Raw genomic sequence first — 14,389 nt, 5'->3', positions numbered from 1 at the left:
TTTGATTTTCATGTCTCCACTTCTTTTAGAAATCTCGTATGGACAGTTGAGATTCGTAGGATGACCTGGCTGTATGTTCAAAACATTAACACTACCTTTCAGATACATCATATGAGGCACACAATTCTCTGGGATTATCTGTTGAAAACATAGTAATAACTTCATAGTTAGCAATGATGTACTAGTTTTAGAAGTATGCAAAAGATGCACGGATGTCGTAATAGTAAAAATCTTACCAGGGTATCTCCATGGTAGTTACCGTAGTTGAACACATGCACTAGTGGCACGTATTTACCATAATGTTGAGGAATTTGTTTGTGGATAATGTAATTTTCAATGTCAGTACAAAATCCGACCAGATGATTTTTCTCCTTGTAAGTTGTTAATTCGGAGCCATCGGTGTAGTGGGTTTTGTCTACCATCTCCCGCACATTCTTTGAACAATAAAAATAAGCTGTCAATGGAAATAAGCTGTCAACTATTTTGAAATAAACAATATAAATTAGCTAATAACTATGTTTGAGAAACTCACATAGCGGTAGAACTGGAGGCGTATCAACAAGGACCCAAATGTCCATATTGTCTTGGTTGATGTCAGGATTACCAAGATCCATGGTGATAAGCATACCCTCATCAAAACCATACATCTTGCAAAATGCTTCCCAATTTTTGCAACCAAAATGGGTTACGCTCTCAGAATTATATAGATTTACTTCAAAGTCCACATCGTGATGAGTCCTTAGGTGAATTTTCTTTGTTTCAGAAATTTCATGGTCTTCAAAATCCATCCTGTCCAAGACATAGCGTCTTGCATGGCATGGGATAAGCTATACTCGAATTGTAAAAGATGAAAATTACATGTTGAAATAGTTGAAGTAATGCTTAATTATGAAAATAACACTTGTCGTCGTTGTGTACCGTTTTGACTTCGAAGGTCTCCTCGAGCTTAATGCTGAAGCGCTGATCATCGTCCAGGTGAGGCATGTCGCACAGACCTCGATTGTCGTGGCACCAGTCGCACTCCGCCGGGAGACTTTCGTCGTCCGATGATGATGACGACATATCCTGGGACAGCTCCCAGAATTGCTTGCTGCCCGAACCACCGGCCTCATCGTTGTGGGCCATGTTTCGCTCTAAATAGGAAAAAAGTTTGGTCAAAAAGTTGGTTATTGTCAAGGAACAAGATCATGGTCTCATCATTTAGGGTTTGTCGACACCGAGGCACCTAAAAGCCTAAGCTTTCATCATTTAGGGTTTGTCGACGCCGAGGCACCCTAAAAGCCTAAGTGTACATCATTTAGGTTCTCATCGACACCGAGGCATCCGGGGCAGCCAAGTTAAGTTTTCATCATTTAGGGCTTATCGATGCCGAGGCACCCTAGGTTGGGCCTAATCACTTGGCACTAATCACTTGGCTCTATTGCCACCTATGGTTTAATGCAACAAGAATGGCGGGGCAGTTGATCCTACTTAACTAAGTACTAAGATACCCCGGCCCATGCATTAGTCGCAAGTACCCCATATGTCCTATTTTCAGCAAAGGTCATGCTGAAATTTACGGAAAATTTCAGCATGACCTTTGCTGAAAATAGGACATATGGAGTACCCGAATTTGCCGGAACGGAAGTTAATCGACATTCCGGCAAACTCAAGGGCCTCTCGGGGTACCTGCAAATTCATCATGACACAATGGTTGGAGACAAAACCCAGCCACAGACCATATGGTCCTCTGCTTTCATATGGACAAAAATCAGCTCAACTTATGTGAGCTTCCATTCCAGATATAATATGTCTCCCAACAAAAAATCATCAATAGTTTAGCAAGTCTGTACAAACACGGAAAGAATGACAAATGTATTTTGCAGATCATGGCATTGTTTTTACTATATGCACCATGGAAAATTTCTTTTCTTTTTGCAACATGGCAGATTTCTTTTGCACCGGGCCATGGCAAATATAGTCTATGCATCATGAAAATTATAGTGTATGGATCATGGCATTTTTATTCTACATTTTTATTCTATTGATCATGCCAGGAAATTATAGTCTATGCATTTTTTTAATCTCTGGATCATGATCTAACAAAATTGCCATCTCCCATGGCAAATATAGCCTATGCATCATGGACACTTGCAGGTGCACATTTTTTTCTTTCAAAGCACACCTATTTGTTTCAGCTATGTATATATCTTGTTCTATGTTGCATTTTTAATTCCTGATGTTAACAAGAGTGTTTGTCAAAAGGAAAAACAAAGTTCATTTCAGTGTAGCTAGCTTCTCATGCATCCCTCTTATCATCTAGCTAGCTAACACTTGAATCCATGATGCTTCCAGACTTGAGCATTGAGAGTTTCAGACTAGAACTCACCTCGATGGACGCGGTCGCAGACGAGGTCGTAGACGGCGGCGGAGCAGATACAAGGTCACAGACACGGTCGTGGTGCTCCAGTGGACGCGGCTGCATCAATCATTTGAATTGGCATTCAATCAAACACCTCACAGTCAAGAACAGAAGGTGGAGACAGAGAAGAGAGGGGATCGAGCAGAGAGGGAGAGGGCAAGGAGGGAGGAGCAGAGAGGGGAGTCTAGGGGGAGGGAGCTTATGGGTGGAGGAGGAGGGGGCTTACGGGCGGTGGCGGTCGTCGTCCTGCGGGCGGAGGAGGGTGGGCGGCGGAGGAGGGGGCTTACGGGCGGAGGAGGGTGGGCGGCGGAGGAGCTGAAGTGGTGGGGGCGCGGGGGCGGCGGCGTCGTGGGTCATCGGGGCAGCGGCCGGGGATTGGCGATGTGAGATGTGAGATGGGATCGGCCGGGGATTGGGGCCGAGATTTTAGTCGGGGGAGGTATAGCAATGGCGCACCACCTAGCCGTGCGCCATAAGTAAGTTTTTTTCTGATAGCAATGGCGCATCCTCCTCTGGTGCGCCATTAGTAACTTTTTTTTCTGACAGCAATGGCGCACCCTCCTCTGGTGCGCCATTAGTAACATTTTTTTCATTATTTCTTGTTGCATCTAATAATTTGTTTTTTATCAAATTTTTTATATTCATGAGGACTAGAACAGAAGATATCATCAAAATTTTTTTTGAAAATATCATCAAATTTGTTTTTTATTTTTAATTGAAAATATCATCAAATTTTTTATTTGAAGATATCATCAAATTTCTTATTTCAAAATATCATCAAATTTGTTGGGTCGGCGGCGGTGGAGCGGGGGGTGCGGGGGGTGCTCGGTGGCGGTGGAGCGGGGGTGCGGGGGGTGCTCGGCGGCGAGGGGGATCTGGCGAGGGGGATAGCTATCGAGAGGGAGGGGGATCGAGATCGAGTGTCCTCATGAATATTCAATATTTTTTCATATTGAATACAATCGATCTTCTGTAGGCCCGAGAAATATTCTTTCATAATACAAAAATATTCATGATATCAAAAAGTGCCCGAGAAATGAAGGCTACATTTTAAATACAATCGATCTTAGCTAGCTATTTGTTCACAATCTTCTTGCCCTTCTTTTTCGCTAATGGAGTTTTTCTGTGCAACAGACGTCCTTTGGGTAGGGTGGTCCTGCTTCTTCTTGTGGTGTATGCTGCTACTTCATCGTCGTCGTCAGGTTCGATCTTCGGGTCGCCGTACTTGTCGAAGTCTTGCTCATTGGCTACTCCATCCATTCCGATGATCTTCCTTTTGCCTCTCCTCACGACAACACGACTGGGCTTTGACGGATCGGTAATGAAGAAGCATTGGTCCACTTGTGAAGCCAGTACCCATGGCTCATTTTTCGCGGTGACGTTTGCGCCCGCGGTCTTGGATTTGGCTTCGGGTATAACCATGGTGGTGAAATACCGGTCTTCTTTTAGGACGCTCTTGGCCCATCTGACACGGAACATCGGGACCTTCTCTCCAGCGTAGCTCAGCTCCCAGATCTCCTTGATCCTTCCGTAGTATCTGTCCCTGTCGTTACCGGTGTAGGATTCCATCGTTACCCCGGAGTTCTGATAACCATCGCTCTTCATGTCCTTTTCCTCGGTGTAGAATGTGTAGCCATTGATATCGTACGCCTCATAGGTCATCAGGTTGTGCTCGGCGCCCTGTGACAAGGCGAATATGAGTTGTTCTTCCGCGGAAGAATCCTCATGTAAAGGGTACGACAGAAGCTTCTTCTTGAACCAATGCGTGAAACATGAGTTGTGCTCTTTGAGTATATCTCCGTCCGTCCTCTGTTGGCCTCGGTCATTGTACGTCTTCTCAATAAAGGTTTTGTGCTCTACCACCCAAGGATCGACCACGTCTATGTGTTGTAGCGCGACTAGGTTTGCTCTTTCAAAGTCGGCGAGTCGACCCTCGAAGTCGACATGCATTTCGCGGCGACCCTCACGGTGACCCCATCCAGCGAGCCTGCCGAGGTGCCTGTTGACGGGCAGACCAACGGGGTTCTCGATGCCTAGATATTTCGTGCAGTAGGAGATGCACTCTTCGGTCAGAAAGCCCCTGGCTATACTTCCCTCTGGACAGTCGTGCACCGTCGTGAGCAGTGTGGCACCGTCATGAGTAGTGCGGCTCTCATAGGGAAATATTCTTTCTCTGCGGCGTCCCACGTATTGGCTGGCGTTTTCCACAGCGTGTCTAGCTCCTCCTTCAGCAGCCCCAGATACAGATTTATGTCATTCCCTGGTTGTTTCGGCCCTTCAATTAGCATGCTCATGTGAATGTACTTCGTCTTCATGCACAACCAGGGGGAAGGTTGTACATCCACACAAACACAGGCCAGGTGCTATGTGTGCTTCTCTGGCTGCCAAACGGATTGACTCGATCGGTGCTCGCGCCCAGCACGATGTTCCTTGGACCCTTCCCAAATTCTGGATATTCGAAGTTCAACGCTTGCCACTGGCTCGCATCCTTAGGGTGACTCAGCATCTTGTCTTTTTTATTTATCTCCGGATCATTTCCGTCATCTTCCCACTTCTTCTCCTCCCTATCCGCGTGCCAACGCAGGAGCTTTGCTACCTTAGGGTCCGTGAAATACCGCTACAGATGAGGAGTGATCGGAAAGTACCACACCGATTTTCGAGGAGCTTTCTTCCCCTTCTTGTATCGAGTGACGCCGCACACCGGACATATGGTAGACTCCGCGTGCTCGTCCCGATAAATGATACAATTGTTCATGCACACATGGTATTTCACGTGCGGTAAATCCAGAGGACACACGATTTTCTTCGCCTCCTCGAAACTGGTCAGGCACTTGTTCCCCTTGGGAAGACGTTCGTGCCAGAATGACATGTTCTCGTCGAAGCATGCGTCGGTCATTTTGTGTTTTACCTTCATCTCCAGAGCCATGAGCGTTACTTTCAGGCGGGTATCCTCGGGCCTGCATCCTTCATACAATGGAGTAACCGCGTCTATCTCCAGTTGATCCAGCTTGGCTTTCTCTCGGGCGGCAGCTCTTGCGTTATCCGTCTGCTTGAGAAGCAGCTCTTGAATATGAGGGTCCTGCACCCAGCCTCCATCGTCGTCTGCTCCGGCATCTTCATCTTCATGATCATGCCCTTCGTCTTGATCTTCCTCATCATCATGTACGACATCTTCTACATGATGACTGTGTACAGCATCACCGTCGTGATCATGTCCTGGAGATTCTTCGTCTTCTTGCCCACCCTCGCTGCGGTGGTACTTGTCTTGTTGCCCTTCCTCATTTCTTGCCCGGCCCCGGCCATGGACGACTTCATAGTCATCTTCATCACCTTGCCACCGATAGCCATCCATGAAACCGCACAAGAGCAGGTCATCTCCGTCTCGTTCTTTTGAAGCATCTTGGCCTTCGCGGAGCTCAAAAACCTATTCACGATGCCTTCAGTCATCGTGCGGACCATGGTCGCCTGCGGGGTAGAGCAAAACGATATTTTAGAACCAAGAAAAAGTTTGGCATGACCTTCCCTAAAAATTGGACCAAAAAGAATGCATAGTGCCAAAATTCTCGCCGAAACGGAAATGAATCAAAACATTCCGGCAAAATATTGGCAACTATCGCATTTCAAATACCGGTACCTTCAAACACAAACATATATGCAACACCACAAGTACATGCAACACCACAAACATACATAGATCTAGCTAGGCCACAAAAAGTGCATGTGCACATTGTTGGAGCGAGCTAGGGAGAAAAAAAGTAGATCTACATCATGAAGATAGCTTTCCCCTTACTTACCTATCAAAAAAAGGTAATTTCACCACTTAATTTTGATGAATCTATGGTGCAAATGAGGTGAGGAGGAGGAGGCAGCCGAAAGCTTGGAGAAGGGGGTGGAGGGAATGAAGTGGGGAAAGTGAGTGGGTAGGTGTGGGGCTGTCCAAAATATCTTGTTGGGGAATGCGCCATTAGTAACCCTGGTTACTAATGGCGCACCTGCAGGCGGTGCGCCATTAGAAGTTTTGCAAAAAAAGTAAAAAATATAAATATATATACTAATGGCGCACCGTCTAACAGTGCGCCATTACTAGTTTAAACTAGTAATGGCGCACTGTTAGACGGTGCGCCATTAGTAGTTTTGCAAAAAAAAGAATAAGAAAAAAATTACAGTAATGGCGCACTCACTGCCAGGTGCGCCATTACTAGTTAGAACTAGTAATGGCGCATTGTCTACCTGATGCGCCATTAGTATGTATGGAAAAATGAAAAAAAATGTAATACTAGTGGCGCACCCTGTTTCTGGTGCGCCATTAGTATATAGTAGTAGCGCACTGCTTACCTGGTGCGCCATTAGTATCAATCCTATCTATAGCCCTTTTCCTAGTTGTGTTCGTCTTCTTATTTTTTATCGGATATGTCATTGTCGATATACCCCGTGTCCCGATAATTTCAACACGAGGAGGGTGGGTTCGACCTACCCCCTCCCCGATAATATTATTTTCCCATGTATGTATGCAAAAGTTACATTTTTAGAAAAAGTTTTATATATCTAGCTAGGAAAGGAAGAAGAAGAAAAGGAATGAGAGGAAAAAGGAAAATAAGAAGAGGAAGAAGAGGAGAAGAAGAGGAGAGGAAAAAGAGGAGAAATAAATAAGAAGAAGAAAAAGAAGAAAAAGAAGAGGAGAAGAAGAAAGGAATAGAGGAAAAGAAGAGAAAATAGAAGGAATAGAGGAGAAGAAGAGAAAATAGAATATTCTACTTTCTCTTCTTCTCCTCTATTCCTTTCTTCTTCTCCTCTTTTTTTTCTTCTTTTTTTCTTCGATCTTCTCCTCTATTAATATCTTCTTCTTCTCTTTTTATTTCTTCTTCGTCTTCTTATTTTTTATTGGATATGTCGTTGTCAATATACCCCGTGTCCCGATAACTTCAACACGAGGGGGGTGGGTTCGACCTACCCCCTCCCCGATAATATTATTTTCCCATGTATGTATGCACAAGTTACATTTTTAGAAAAGTTTTATATATCTAGCTAGGAAAGGAAGAAGAAGAAAAGGAATGAAAGGAAAAAGGAAAATAAGAAGAGGAAGAAAGGAGAAGAAGAGGAGAGGAAGAAGAGGAGAAATAAATAAGAAGAAGAAAAAAGAAGAAAAAGAAGAGGAGAAGAAGAAAGGAATAGAGGAGAAGAAGAAAAATAGAATAGAAGATATGTCTTCTTCAATCTCCTCTTCTTTTTTTCTTTTTTTTCTTCAATCTTCTCCTCTATTAATATCTTCTTCTCCTCTTTTTATTTCTTCTTCGTCTTCTTATTTTTTATCGGATATGTCGTTGTCGATATACTCCGTGTCCCGATAACTTCAACACGAGGGGGGTTCGACCTACCCCCTCCCCGATAACTTATACCACGGGAGCACCCCCCCCCCCCGGCCCTCTCGCTCGACCAAAACTCTCGAGGACACCCAAACCCTAGAAAAAAAACGATGTCGGTCTCCTACCCTCTCCCGCCACGCCCCTACCCTTGAAGCGTTGCCGAGGCCACCCCAAACCCAGAATAAGCTAGGTCTACGTTTGCCACTAATATATCCACATGCTGTCATGTTTGTGTAATAATTGCCATGTTGTAATATTTGCAGAACAATGGAGTTCGGACGAGACGAGGAACAAGAACAGGTGTTGGGGAACATAATCTTAGCCGGAGGTGATGTCATGTCATATCTTAACGACAATGATGGTCTAGAAGCAGAACAAGGTGAAGAAGAAGCAAGCTACGATGATCGAAGAATGGAGGAGGAAACACATGATTATGATGGCTCTGGTGACCCAATGCTGGTGCAAGAAGGAGCACGTGGTGACGGCTCCGGTGACCGAACAGAGTCCGGCCAGGTAAATATATTAGTTAAGCCTGTGATGACTAGCTAATTGATGCATTCATTGTTTTGGTATGTACACATATTAATTAACTCTCGTCTAATTCTTCTTTTTTCTAGCCCTCCGGATCGAGCACAACTTCGGTAAAGAGACGAGGCCCGAAGAAAAAGTTGCGCTCGGATGAAAGGTTTGAGATCATAGAAATCGCGCGCGATGGCATGCCGATTGAACCCATCCGGACAAAGGAAGCATTTTCTGCTCAGTGCGGGGTTCTTGTTAGGGACAAGATCCCGATCAGCATCCAACAATTGTATAAGCCTAAGAACGAAGACCCTGAGGTGTCTTATGTCAATGATATGCATAAAGATGACCTTTGGACTGAGCTGAAGGCAAATTTCACCCTACCGCTAGAGGAGGATCCGGAGAAGCCAGTTAAAGAGCAATTAATCAAGTCTCATGCTCTTAAGAAGATGGCAGAGCTACTCAGGAGGTGGAAGAATGAGCTGAAAACGTTTGTCGACAACGAAGAGACACCAGAATTCATCGGCAGATATGAGAAGATCAGAGATCACTAGCCCGCATTTGTGGCCTATAAGACATCGGAAAAGAGTAAGAAGATGTCGACGACAAACAAGAAAAATGCTGCAAAGAAGAAGCTTCACCATCGCATGGGGTCAGGTGGCTACCTAAAAGCCCGGCCTAAGTGGGCCAACGCTGAGAATGATCTGCTTGATAAAGGGATCGAACCAGAGACAATGAACTGGCCAGACCGCTGCCAGACTTGGTTCTTCGGGGCTGGCGGAACCGTGGACCCTGTATTAGGGAAATGCGTTTGGACGGACGAGCAAATGAACATACCAGTCAAGAAGCTAAAGCACTATATCGATGCAGTGTAGCAAGGGACGTTCGTTCCAGACAGAGAGAACGACGAGCTCACAATGGCCCTCGGGAATCCTGAGCACCCTGGACGGACACGAGGCACGCCAGGCTCCATTCCGTGGAGGGCTGGTTTTCCGGACGCAGACGGTTACAAATGCCAGGAGAGGAGGAAAAAAGTCCAGCAGACCCAAATGCAGGCGCTGCACGCAAGGGTACAAGGATAGTGGAACGAGAAGCAAATCGCAGCAAACGAACTGCCGAAGCTTCCCCCGAAGCTACCCCGCCATCTCAGCGGAGAAGCAGCATGGCTTCCACCGAGATGCTTTAGCCGGAGCATGTCTCGATGGCTCCTGCCAGCTATCCCGTGGATGCTATCACGGAGTCTCAAAATTGCCACCTTATGACGCAATGGATGAATTTGAAGGTCAAGGCGGCTGTTGGCTCTGTTTTTCCTACTGAACCCGGCGCAACTTTTCACTGCCGGCCGATTCCAGAAGGATATGCTAGGGTGATGGTGGATGAAATAACGGAGGGATTTGAGGACCTCCAGCTTGACCACCCTACCGGTGAAGGGGAGACTCGGCTGGGTTCTGCTCTGAAGACTCCATGCCTATGGTGGAAGGAGCTCATCAACCTTCCGAACTGGACGCCTCCGCCTCCTCCTCCTCCTCCGGCGAGTCAGGGCACTCCGCCTCCTCCACCGCCTCCTCCTCCGGCGAGTGACGATCAGGACACTCAGCCTCCTTCTCTGGCACGTGGCGGCACTCCGCCTCCTTCTCCGCCTGCGCCGGCGCGCCCGAGCAGCCAGACTCCTCCTTCTCCGTCTCATCCGCAAGGGCGGAAGAGACCCACCGCCGCTCCGGCTGCTCCGGCGCGTCGTAGTCCTTCTCCTCCTCCTCGTAAGCAAGGAAAGGAGACAGCCGCAGCCACTCCGTTTGCTTTGCCGGCGTCTAGCAGTACAACCAGAGGCGAGAGGCAATACTGATTCAGTCCTTCTCTGAAGACTCCAGAGAAGTTACCATACGAGAGGACCCTGGAGGAGAACGCTGAGATCGCGCGAGAAGAAGTGAGGAACTTCTTTGAAGGGGTGAAAGCAAAGAAACATCCACCTCCGGAGGAGAAGGTAGATCCGGTGAAAGCGAAGCGCACTCTGGCTGCCCTGTAAAAACCAGCAAAGTCTTCGTCGAAAGGCAACTATGAGCGCATTATTGAAAAGTCATGTGTCTAAGCGGAGCGGTCGGGAAGTACTGTCAGTGAGCAAAGGTTAAAAGAACGACGAGCTGGGAAAAAAATTCCCCAGCTCGGCGAACAAGCGAACCAATCGTGCCCCCCGCTCAAGGTGCCTACTAATGATCCGAGGATGGTGCCCGGTTATAGCAATCTTGGAGATTACCTGCCCGACGATGTACATTATGAGTTCTTGGAGGTGGAGGAACACAAATACGAGTACGGGAAGCCTCTCGTCAAAGATGAAAGATCTCTAACAATGATGATGCGAAGATTCCATGATTGGTACATGAAAACCTGCAGAGAGTCTGGGGGAGGAATACTTTGACGCAGAGAGTTAGAGAGGAGCATGACCTCGTTGGAATTGAACTGTTGAATGTTCCATTTGAGGAGTTCTTCCAGTTTTTCAATCAAAAGGCCCTCGATAAAGCAACGGTCACTTGCTACTGTCTGTAAGTAGTACTACTTCTGTCATTAAGTCTCTCTATATAGGTCAGCTCTTTCATTGCATGTATTTATAATTATCCTCACTATATTATGCAGATTGAAGATCGCCGAATTGAAGAGAAGACAAATCGGTGATATTGGGTTCATTAACACAAATCTCATAGATGCAACTGAGGTTAAATATCATGCCGACGATACCGAGGCCAACTTGCTACGATCGTTGGTAATAAATGAAAACAAAGATATAATACTCTTTCCTTACAACTTCAAGTGAGTGTTACTGTCTTGTGCATATTCGGATTCCCTTATTAGTCCAGGTTATAGTAATGTAATTGATGAGTTATGCATGCGTGCACAGGCTCCACTATATTCTCCTAGAGATTAAGCTTGAGCAGGGACTAGTAACCGTCTTAGACTCGAGATGAAAAGATCCCCAGGACTATGCGGACATGACTCAAATGCTCGAGAAGTAAGTTAAATCGATCATTATCCACCATATCAGCAACTTTGTTCATTTCCTGATATCAAGTAATTGTTTTCTTTGTCTGGCAGGGTTTGGAGAAAATTCACCAAAAAAGCTCCGGGCTGCCGAAGAAGCTGCAATTTAGACACCCGAAAGTAAGTACTATAGTAACATGTTCCGCGCATCTCCTAGTGATTCAAGCGCTAGTTTCATCAATACCATTTGGCATGCTTGCTTATCAGTTTCATTGACCTCTATTTCTTGTAAAGTGGTTGTGGCAGGAACAAGGGAATGATTACTGTTGATACTACGTTTGCGAGTCCATCCGCCACACGACCTGTGAACGAGGGTACTCTGACGAACAATATGAAGTGCGTAAGCAATAATGTTCACAATTTTATTTTATTACCATCATTTGTGTTGAGTTTTACTTATTCATATATATATATATATATATATATATATATATATATATATATATATATATATATATATGTATTGACCCCCTTTTTCAAATTAGATCTTTCGGATGCGGGGTGAACTCCTAGCACCAGCTCGTATGCGAGCAATTCAAGAGGAATTGGCGGCATTCTTCCTTGACCACGTGATCGCTGAAGACGGAGAATACTATGTGGATCCTGTGTTCGTATATAATTAGGAGATTATATTGTAAGAGATAATTATTGTGTATATGTAGCCGGTAGTGTCGGATAGATATACGAGAACTTGTTGTTCGACCAATCTCTCGGAGAAGGAGAGGTGGTCGATATCACTTCTCTCTGTATGCATATATGTTCATGACGATCTTATGTTTCCTTCGTTTGCTTACTAGCTAGCTAGCGTGTCTAGTCCTTTCTATACGTATATAGTACGTAGCGTCGACCAAGCACGAACATAAGAGAGGACACTGCTCTCTATTAATTAGCTAACTAACACAATATATGAAACACCTAAATTAACCTCCCAAAACCCCCAACCCCCTCCCCCTTTAAAAAAAAAATCTCAGCCCCTGAAATACTGACGCGTGGATGCCCATTGGTTCCGGTTGGTGCCATCAACCGAGACTAAAGGCAAAAAAACAAAAACCTCAGCCCCTGAAATGCTGACGCGTGGATGACTATTGGTCCCGGTTGGTGCCACCAACCGGGACCAAAGGCCCTCCTGCTGGGCTCGGCGCACCAGCCACGTGGAGGCCCATCTGTCCCGGTTCCTGTTTGAACCGGGACTAAAGGGCCAGGGCATTAGTAACGACCGTTTAGTCCCGGTTCAAAAACCGGGACAAAAGGCCCTTACCAACCGGGACAGAAGACCCTTTTTCTACTAGTGTGTAGTACATTTTGAGAAGGTTACTATTGAGCATTGTATTAGAGAGTCAAACTTTGTAGCTCATGACCTGGCTAGATGGGACTTGTTAACAATCCATCTCTTTGGATTGAAGTCCCGCCTGATTTCATTATGAAATTGCTAGCGTCTATCATTTGATTAATAATGTAAGCCTTCCCATCAAAAAAATTTGTTATTAGTAGTAGTAGGTATATTTGCCGAAAGTGCCTTGAAGCACCCGGCGACTACACCCACTGTAATCGCTCTCATTGACTCATCTTGGGATTCTAACCACTATATTAAGATCATATGTATTAGATGAATTTGCATCATGTATAGCTCTCTAGCATTTTTTGTATCAAATGACTCCACGCGCTATCTGCAACAACCACCAAGACCCACCAACCTAGCTTTCAATGCACCCTGGCTCCACATCCTCCCATCAACGCCCTTCTTCTCCAGGACATCCGATTCTTCTCCATCGAGCTTGTTGTGTCCTATGCGGCCATGGCCAATGACAGCACGTCCGCCATGGACGCCGACACCAAGCATGCGTTCTGGAGGCCAGTGACAACGTGTGTGAAGAAAGCGAGGCCGAAGACGATTGCATGGTAGACATTGTTGTTGTTGTGCTTGTCGCATTCTCGGCACCGCATCTGCCTTGGCGTCGACTCCATGTTATGCGTTCCCACGTCCATCTACGACATCGCCACCGGCACCACCTCCTAGCATACATTGTCCGTGTCCTGGTTATCCCCGTCGTCGTCAAGCTCGGTATGGCCATGCTCTACCTAGGCAACAATGTCATGTACACCATGCTTGCCCTGGTGGAGGTCGTGGGCATCGTCGTGGCCGGCATCCTGGACCTGGGATTGTCCATCCCCAACGTCCTGGACCTTGGCTTGTGCGCGGCCGGCATCCTCCGAGTCTCCGAGCTTGTCCCCGCTTGATGGCTTCATGCTTGTCGTGGCCGGCGTCCTGGACTTGAGCTTGCACGTGGCCGGCATCCTTGACCTGGGCTTGTGCGTGCCCGACGTTCTGGAGCTTGGCTGTGCATGGCCGACGTCATCCTAGTCTCCGAGCCTGTCCCCGCTTGACGGCCTAATGTTTCCTTTCACTACTAGGGAAAAGGCTAGCAGCAGCGCGGGTTTTAGGCCTATCAGCAGCGCGGGTACCCGCGCTACCAATAAGGCGCTACAGCTAATTCTTAGTAGTAGCGCTGCCTGTACCCGCGCTACCACTATTGACTATAGCAGCAGCGCTTTTCAGGAACGCGCTGCTATTACTTAGCTGTAGCGATTTCCCGGTCCAGCGCTACTGTTATATCTTTCACCATTTCCCCATTCCGGCTTCGATAAACTACAATTTCCAGATACTAGGTACTACTAGATATCAATTTCATAAAGCATTATAGATACTAGGTAGTACTTCCTTGGTTTGAAATTACTCGTTGTGGTTTTAGTTCAAATTTGAACTCAAACCACGACGAGTAATTTGGAACCGAGGGAGTACTAGATAACAATTTCATATATACTCAACATGCATCCTCAAGCAGTACAAGGTGACATCGACGACAATCATCATATTTAGTTCTAGATGATATCGACGACGATCATCATATGTAGTTCTACATGATATCGACGACGATCATCATATGTAGTTCTAGATGATATAGCCACATACACATATGTAGTTCTAGATGATATCGACGACGATCATCATCCTCAAGCCTGGGCGGTGGGTATTCCTGATAGTAATTAGGATGGCCTGTCCAGCACGAAGATTCTT

Source organism: Triticum urartu, chromosome 7A, assembly GCF_056163025.1.
Source record: "Triticum urartu cultivar PI428250 chromosome 7A, HENAU_Tu73, whole genome shotgun sequence".
NCBI lineage: Eukaryota > Viridiplantae > Streptophyta > Magnoliopsida > Poales > Poaceae > Triticum > Triticum urartu.
Note: the sequence above shows the minus strand (reverse complement) of the source record.